The 9347-nt window shown below is 44.6% G+C and overlaps 1 pseudogene; it reads left to right on the forward strand.

The window, feature by feature from the left end:
• Window positions 1–8078: 8078 nt before the first annotated feature.
• Window positions 8079–8717, forward strand: LOC139005415 (cofilin-1 pseudogene; annotated as a pseudogene).
• The last annotated feature ends 630 nt before the right edge of the window (window positions 8718–9347 follow it).

A 9347-nucleotide genomic window follows, 5' to 3' on the forward strand; every position in this document is an offset into this window, starting at 1 on the left:
CTCTCTCTCTCTCTCTCTCTCTCTCTCCTCTCATTAATAGCAGCTATCTTGAGACTCTAAAATAATAGGCATGGAGGAGAAGGTCCTTAATCAGATCTTTGTGAGTCAAAGGGCCTTTGTCTCTCAAATAATACTGTTTTACTATTCGGGACCCAGAAGGAATAGGCTTTTATAATCTTTGAGACCCTGTGTATCTGGACTCTCCCTAGCCTCTTTCATTTCTGTTTGTAAACCAGCCCATCTTTCTTAAACTCATCTTGACTTCACCAAGAACAGAAACATGGAGAATCGAAGATGGCGGCATAGGTAAACACCGGAGACTGCTGCCGCAAACAACCACTTCAAAAATACAACTAAAAGCCAAAACCGGTTTGGCTCAGTGGATAGAGCGTCGGCCTGCGGACCGAAAGGTTCCAGGTTCGATTCCGGTCAAGGGCATGTACCTTGGTTGCGGGCATATCCCCAGTAGGAGATGTGCAGGAGGCAGCTGATCGATGTTTCTCTCTCATCGATGTTTCTAACTCTCTATCTCTCTCCCTTCCTCTCTGTGAAAAATCAATAAAATATATTAAAAAAAAAAATACAACTAAAAGACGGAACGGACATCAACCAGAACCACAGGAAGGCTGGCTGAGGAGAAACTCTTCAACTAGAAGGAAAAACAACAGCATTCCGAGGCTCAGAGGAGGCGCAGTGTGGAAAATTTAAAGGTACGGTGGTGTGGCGGTGCGCGCGCAAAGCGGGCTGGTGGCTGAGGGTGCGGTTGTCGTTTTCAATCAGGAGGGAGTCTCAAACTCTGGGCTACAGATCTGGGCGAGTCTCTAGGGACCCAGACTCAAACGGGAGAAGCGGGACTGTCTGGCTACAGTCCCTCCAAGGTTTGCAGCGGTTGCTGGGACAGAGAGGCAGAGCCCCTGGGGACGGACTGAGAGCAGCCATAGCTGCTCCCTCCCCCCGCCCTGTTGATCCCGCCCCGCCCAAGCCCTGCACAGAGCCATTTGCCAATCGCCTCAGGCAAAGGCTAGATTAGCACCTCCCCAGAGGACAGAAGTTTTCCACACAGCTGATTCCCACAGCCAGTCGGCCTGGTGGTCAAATCCCTCTAGTATTAACTACAACAATTAAGGCTTAACTAGAACAAGACTGCGCACAAAGACCACAAGGGGTGCATCAAGAAAGCATAAAAGATGCGGAGACAAAAAAACATGACAGAAATGGAGGATATGGAGCTAAAAATCACAATTTTGAGGGCTTGCAATAAACTTGAGCAGAGCCTCACAAAAACTAATGAGACCCTCGATGCTATGATAAAGAAATTAGAAAGTAAGCATACACGGACTGAAATAAAGAATATTATACCCAATAGCAGACCAGAGGAGCACAAGAATCAAACCAAAGATTTGAAATTCGAAGAAGCAAAAAACACCCAACTGGAAAAGCAAAATGAAAAAAGAATCCGAAAGTGTGAAGATAGTGTAAGGAGCCTCTGGGACAGCTTCAAGCGGACTAATATCAGAATTATAGGAGTGCCAGAAGATGAGAGATAGCAAGATATTGAAAACCTATTTGAAGAAATAATGGCAGAAAACTTCCCCCACCTGGTGAAAGAAATGGACTTACAGGTCCAAGAAGCGCAGAGAACCCCAAACAAAAGGAATCCAAAGAGGACCACACCAAGACACATCATAATTAAAATGCCAAGAGCAAAAGACAAAGAGAAAATCTTAAAAGCAGCAAGAGAAAGAGACTCAATTACCTACAAGGGAATACCCATATGACTGTCAGCTGATTTCTCAACAGAAACTTTGCAGGCCAGAAGGGAATGGCAAGAAATATTCAAAGTGCTGAATACCAAGAACCTACAACCAAGATTACTTTATCCAGCAAAGCTATCATTCAGAATTGAAGGTCAGATAAAGAGCTTCACAGATAAGGAAAAGCTAAAGGAGTTCATCACCACTAAACCAGTATTATACGAAATACTGAAAGGTATCCTTTAAGAAGAGGAAGAAGAAGAAAAAGGTAAAGATACAAATTATGAACAACAAACATGCATCTATCAACAAGTGAATCTAAGAATCAAGTGAATAAATAATCTGATGTACAGAATGAACTGGTGATTATAATGAATCAGGGACATAGAAAGGGAATGGACTGACTATTCTTGGGGGGGAAAGGGGAATGGGAGATTCGGGAAGAGACTGGACAAAAATCGTGCACCTATGGATGAGGACAGTGGGTGGGGAGTGAGGGCGGAGGGTGGGGCGGGAACTGGAAGGAGGGGAGTTATGTGGGGGGGGGGGGGAAGAGGAACAAATGTAATCTGAACAATAAAAATTTAATTAAAAAAAAAAAAAGAACAGAAACATGCCAGTAACTGACTCCTTAATTGTGTACCCATAGTGCCTCACTCACCTCACAGAGTCCCTGCCCTGGGAAAAGGTGATGTGTCCTATTGCTCTGACTCCTCACCACTTCCCCTGAACAACAGGCTCAGTGGGCATGCTTACTGCCGTTGAAGAAGACAGATGTTTTGCCACTTTATAAAACAGACTTCCTTCTTTCTAGCTTCTTGCCTCACTTTCCTCATCAATGACCACTCAACTGCTAGGCCAGTGCCCCACTAGTCTAGGTTTTTATTATGGCAGCATTCCACTTCTAGGTACCAATTTTTGCATTGGTTGGTATAACACTAGACACTGTAACAAACCCCAAAATTTCAGTTGCTTAATCTAGTAAAGGGTATTTCTTCTCAGTCAGGTCAGTGTAGGCACCTTCTACCTGTGATTCAGGGCCTCAGGCTACTGCCATCTTGAGTTCTGCCCATGCCTTGGGGCCATGGAGTCCTTTGCATCTAGGCCAGGGGTGAGCAAACTTTTTGACTCGAGGGCCACAATGGGTTCTTAAACTGGACCAGAGGGCTGGAACAAAAGCATGGATGAAGTGTTTGTGTGAACTAATATAAATTCAAAGTAAACATCATTACATAAAAGGGTACGCTCTTTTTTTTTTTTTTAGTTTTATTCATTTCAAACGGGCCGGATCCGGCCCACAGGCCGTAGTTTGCCCACGGCTGATCTAGGCAGTGGGTTAGCAAACCCACAGAGGATGATCTATGGGAGGGTCTTAGTGGCCAGGCCTGAAAGTGGCATACCTCAGTTCTATCCACATCCCCCTGACTAGTGCTCAGTCATGTCCACACCTCATGCAACAGAGGCTAAGGACTGTAGTCTAGTCATGTGTCCAGTGAGAAGAGGCACCCAGCTGTGGTGAACACGAGACAGCCTCAGTGGTGAACGGACACAGCACCACGGACCTGTGCCACAAACAAGTGAGTCCTCTGTGTCTTCACAGCATGGTGGTCTCTATAAGGTAGGGATGTTTCCTGATGGAAGTCTAAGTGCTTGATCACATCTGAGAGGAGAGGAAGGCCTTTGTTTTTAAACATAGTAAACTAGGTATTTTAATATGTAAACATTCAGGCAAAAACATCTCCATGAATTCCACTATCAGATGATGCCACCCCATTGAAAACCACTGAACGGCAGGACATTGTCTGCCTTCCTCTCTCTGACCTCAATACCAACCATCACGCACTTCACTCACTCTGCTCCAGCTTCTCCTGACCTGCCTATGGTTTCCGGAGCACACAAACACCCTCCTGCCAGGGTCTCTGCAATTGCACTCTTCCTTCAGGGAGCCACAGGGCTCACCCCCTCACTCCTTCTGCTCTTTTGCTCATATGTCTCTCTTAGCAAGGCCATCCCTGACCACCCTCTTTAAAATACCGACCTCTCTCCCCAGATAGCACTTCCAGTACCCCACCTCCCTTAGTTCTCTTTGTGCGACTTATCATTTGACATATGGGTATTTTATCTCCAGGAGGCCACAGATTTTTATTCTACTTGTCTCCATTGTATAAGTGGGTGCCTGGAATATAATATTTAATAAATATTTGTTGAATGTGTGAAAACAATTAATGAGGGGCACATTCAGCAATCATGGCGTTACTTCTGAATCACTTGCCTCCATCCCCCTGTACCTCGCGCCGCCCCCCCCCCCCAAACGTTTCCTCTCCCACATGCTTGGTGCTTCCCACTGGATACATTCTTCATCTCCTAGTTTAATGCTTGTTTGAGCTTTCTCCAACTTTGGCGTCACATCGGGATTGCAGATTTGTCTCTCTACTGGGTAGTGATCATATTGTGACAGCTCCCTGGAAATGCCCATCTTGTCCTCCTTCTTGCCCTCTACTCTGTCTCCCACCCCTCCACCTTACCAAATACTCCATCTCTATGTCCACAAACATTCAGATCATAGTGTGCAGGAATTAGGGCAAAAGATGATGGTGGCTTGGAAGGAGTGGAAGGAGTGAGAAGTGGTCTGATTTGGGAATATATTTTGAAGCTGGGACCTGTAAGATTTTTCTGACAGATTTGATGTGGAGTGTGAGAAAAAAGAATCAAGAATGCCCTCACATTTTCCACCTGAGTAATGAAAGACATAGATGTCATCAACTGAGAAGGGAAGCCTATGAGTAAGTAGGTTTGGGGAAAACACCAGAAGTTAGAGGACACCAACTATGTGCCAGGCACTGTTTTAGGCACCAGGAACTTTCACAGGTCTGATATTGAGCCTTCTATAAAGCACATCCACAGAAGCTGAGGCCAGCAGGGGCCATTGCTTGACATGTAGGATTCCAGCTAGAGTGCAAGCCCTCTGAGGTCAGGAATCATGGTCTGATATCTGGATCACCTTTGTCACCCACTTAGTGCATGCGTGGTAAGTACCTGTTGAATAAATAATTCACTCTAATTCCCTGGGTGATTCAAATTAAAGTGGAATAAAAAGTTCAGCCTTATGTGCAGCCATAAAAGTACTAGAATAACTGTTCTGATTTTAGACAGGGGTTTCTTTTAGTTCATTCTACATATACTTATAAGACTATGGCACCTCCAGTCCAAACACAGTGTGTTTTATCTCTGAATCCAAAGGGCCTAGCATCTAGGAGATAATGGTTGAATGAATATATTTTTGTGTATTTTTATTTTTATGGTGGTGTAATCACAGTATCCATTTCATGTTTCCTAATTTTTACTTACTATTTTATAACATATTAATTATTATACATATATTTTTTGTTAGCTATCATTTTTTATGTCTGTGTAGTAATGTATTGTATACAGATAAACTATGATTCCATGATTTATTTCCTCATTATTCAACATTTAAGACTCTTTCAATTTTCAAAATAATAAATAAGACATCAATGAACGTTTTCCTTAATATAGCTTTATGTACTTTAGGTTATTCCTAATGTGTACCTTTCCCTTATGTACTTTAGGTTACTCCAATAAGATGGTAATATTTCTTGATCAAGGATTGTGGTAGACATCCTATATAATAAAAGGGTAATATGCAAATTGACCGAATGGCAGGACGACCAGTCGCTATGACGTGCACTGACCATCAGGAGGCAGTCGCTCAACACAGGAGCTGCCCTCTGGTGGTCAGTGAACTCCCACAGGGGGAGCGCTGCTCAGCCAGAAGCCCTGAGCTGGGCTCACGGCTGGCGAGCATAGCAGCAGTGGTGGGAGCCTCTCCCACCTCCCAACAGACGGCTTGGGCCTGCTCCCCACAGGGAGGGGGAGCGGGCCTAAGCCATAAGTCGGACATTCCCTGAGTGCTCCTGGGAGAGAGCACAGGCTGGGCTGAGGAATGCCCCCCGAGTGGACGAATTTTATGCACCAGGCCTCTGGTTATTAATATTTACCAATGTCTGTCTCTCTACTCCTTTGAGGCATGCAGAAAACTTTCATTTCTTAGTCTCCATGTGACTAGTTCTGTTCAATACAATGTGAGGGGAAGTGACATGTAAACCCTACCTCTCTACCAACCTGAGATAGGCATGTTGAGTGAACATGAAGTGAACCTTTATTATGGTAAACTACTAGGATTAATTTGTTACCACAGCTAACCTAATCTATCCCAACTAAAACATAGACTTTGAATGTTATCATGAATTAAAGTATATATTGGATAATTGCACAATGGCTGGTATATAGTAGATACCTAATAAATGAATTAATGAGACTGGCTGCCAATAATATATAAAAATACAAATTTCATTGCTGTATTAACAGTGATGGATTTATTATCTGATTGTTCTTGCCAATTTAATGGGGAAAAAATATTGTCTTGGCCAACAAGAAATTGGCCAATTTCTTTGCTTATTGATAAGGTTAAACATCTTTTTCATCTGCCATTAGCTATTTCTTTTTTGTTATCATTTGTTCAAAATCGTTCATTCGTTCTCAATAACTATTTATTGACGGCCTTCACTGTTGTAGATATTAGGGCTGTAGTGATAAATAACCTTGCTATTATAGAACTTTTATTCTAGGAGGGGAGAGAAATTGCATGCGAAAATGCTTAAATATTTTAGGTAATGGGAAGTGCTATGAAAAATAAAGCAAGGTCAGTGTTTTAAAGATAGACTGGATGTGTTTTCACATAGGGTGGTCACACAGCATCTTTCTGATAACATCACTTTTGAGCAAAAGGAATGAGCGTAGAAGGTAATTGGGGAGAAGGATGGTAAAGGCTGAGGACTAGCACATACAGAGGCCTTAAGGCAGGTGCATACTTGACATTTTGAGGATACAGTAAGAAGCCAGTCTGGCTGAAGCAGAGTGAGTGAGGGGAGAGGTGTAGGAGTTATTAAGGGAAGATGATAAGGGCTAGAATATGTAGAATCTCCTTGTCCATTGTTATGCCTTTTGACTTTTCTTTGGAGTGATTGATATAGCAGCCACTAGGAGCTTTTGAGTTGAGGAGTGACATGATATGGCTTACTATCTAAATGGATGGCTCTGGCTTCTCTGAAGATGAGAGGATGGGGGAGCAAGTAGGAGGAGGCCAAGTAGGAGGCTATTGCAGTGTTTTGTTTCAAGGTGATGATACTTTAGAGGAGGGTGACACCATGAATAAAGTGAGAAGGGATCAGATTCTAGCAATATTTTGTTGTAAAACTAATAGGGTTTAATGATAAATTGGATATGGGGGTGGGTGAGAGAAATGAAGAATCAAGATTGTGTCCAACAACCCCGGTCAGGTTGAAACGGCCCCGGTGTGGTAGGGACGACCCCGGTGAGGTTGAAACGGCCCCCGTGAGGTAGGGACGACCCCGGTGAGGTTGAAACGGCCCCGGTGAGGTTGAAACGGCCCCCGTGAAGTAGGGACGACCCCGGTGAGGTTGAAACAGCCCCCGTGAGGTAGGGACGACCCCGGTCTGGTAGGGATAACCCCGGTCAGGTCGAAACGGCCCCGGTGTGGTAGGGACGACCCCGGTGAGGTTGAAACGGCCCCCGTGAGGTAGGGACGACCCCAGTGAGGTTGAAACGGCCCCCGTGAGGTAGGGACGGCCCCGGTGAGGTTGAAACGGCCCTGGTGAGGCTCAGATGGCCCTGGTGAGGTTGAGACTACTCCAGTGAGGTTGGGACAAATAAAGGGGACCAGTATGGACTGATAAACAGGGGTAGATACAGAAGCAGAGCAACATTGAACAGAATGTTAAACTACAGTGGGAAGCCTGGGGAGGGTTGGGGGGGGGATTAAGAGACCAACTGAAGGACTTATATGCATGCATATAAGATTAACCAATGGACACAAGACACGGGGCGGGGGGGGGGGGGGGGCGGGGTGTACGGGCCGGGGGAATGTCAAGGGGAGGAAAAAAGGAGACATATGTAATACTCTTTGTAATACTTTAAGAAATAAAAATTATTAAAATATATAAAAAAAAAAATTGTGTCCAAGGTTTTTGACTTGAGCAGCTAGAAGAGTGTAGTTGCCATTTACTTTATTGCTTTATTGAATTTGGTATTTTTAATGGCTCTGGAAAAGGCCATGTCAAAAATCAAAGAACAATGTATTGGAGTAGACATAATGCTTCTCTCCAGATACAGGGGCAGAGTGATTGCCGAGATCAGCCATGGTCTAAATGGGGTCCCAGCACAGTACAGCAGTCCTCGGAGTCTTCTCTGGGCTCCTTCCATCCCTCTTTCACTTCCGTAAACATGCCCTCTGTCATGACTGTCTCTGTTGGCATCATCAGAGTATTCAGTGGCATGCAGGTGTGCAAGCTGTGGAAGCCAGAGGAGCAAATAAGCACAAGAAGGTGGTGCTCTTCCTCCTACTCGAGGGTAAGAAGATGCTCTGGGAGGAGGCCCAGGCTGGCGATGACCCCACTTTTGTTAAGATGCTGCCAAACAAAGATGCTGCTATGCCCTCCATGACACAACTTAGGAGACAAAGGAGAGCATGAAGGAGATCTGGGGCTGAGACCCTGAGTCTGAGCACCTTACCATCAGAATGATCTGTGCCAGCTCCCACAGCGCCATCAAGAATAAGCTGAGGGGATCAAGCATGAATTACAAGCAAACTGCTAGGAGGAGGTCAAGGACCGCTGGACCCTGACGGAGAAGCTAGGGTGCAGCGTTCTTTCTCCCTGTAGTGCAAGCCTTTGTGAATCCAGCCCCCTGCCTGGGGTATCTGGCAGCCCCAGACTTGCCAGACCTGAGGGGTTGGAAGGATTCCTGCAGGGGGAGGGCGATCCCTTCCCCTCAGTTGGCAAACAGACCCTGAACTTCACAGACATTCCTCCTCCCTCCATCCCTGATGATTCAGGCCTTTCTAAGCCACTTTTGATCTTCTGATGCTTCTTGAATTGAAGCAGACCAAGTGCTCCCTGGGTGGTGCAGGTTAGGGAGGGTCTGGACTTTTTTCATCAACACCCCAGCCCCCACTTTCTTCTCGCCCTCCCTATGTTGCCAACTTCTAACCACTATAGTGACCCTGGCTCATCTGTTTAGATTAATGGTTCCCAACCTGGGGCACATGCCCCACAGGGGGGCAATTTGATTTTTAAGAGGGGCAATTCGAGAATGGGTTATTAACAGTGATTTTTTTTACATTTCTTGTGGTTCTAGGGGCCTCATATATGGTATATAAATATATATTGTGACATATTTATGCATTTCAATTCTCTATTATATGTTTTGAAACTTTATTTGCTATTTTTTCATATTACTTCATATTATTATTATTTTTTTAACAATTTCTTAGTGATTTCTTCCTCAGTACTTCAACTGTTCTTTCATTCTTTTATTTTTCTCTTTCATGGATGCCATGTTCTTTGGAAGCTTGTTTAGACCAAGTTAATGGCTTTTTAGGCTTCCTCCATGTGAATTAGGAGTTCACTTTTTGAATAATAAGAATTATATGTCCATCAGGATTTTAGAGATGCTTAGGTGGGGCATGACCAAAACAAGGTTGGGAACCATTGG

Source organism: Myotis yumanensis, unplaced genomic scaffold (genome assembly GCF_028538775.1).
Source record: "Myotis yumanensis isolate MYYU_CA2020_CCGP unplaced genomic scaffold, mMyoYum1.0.hap1 SCAF_3, whole genome shotgun sequence".
Taxonomy (NCBI): Eukaryota; Metazoa; Chordata; class Mammalia; order Chiroptera; family Vespertilionidae; genus Myotis; species Myotis yumanensis.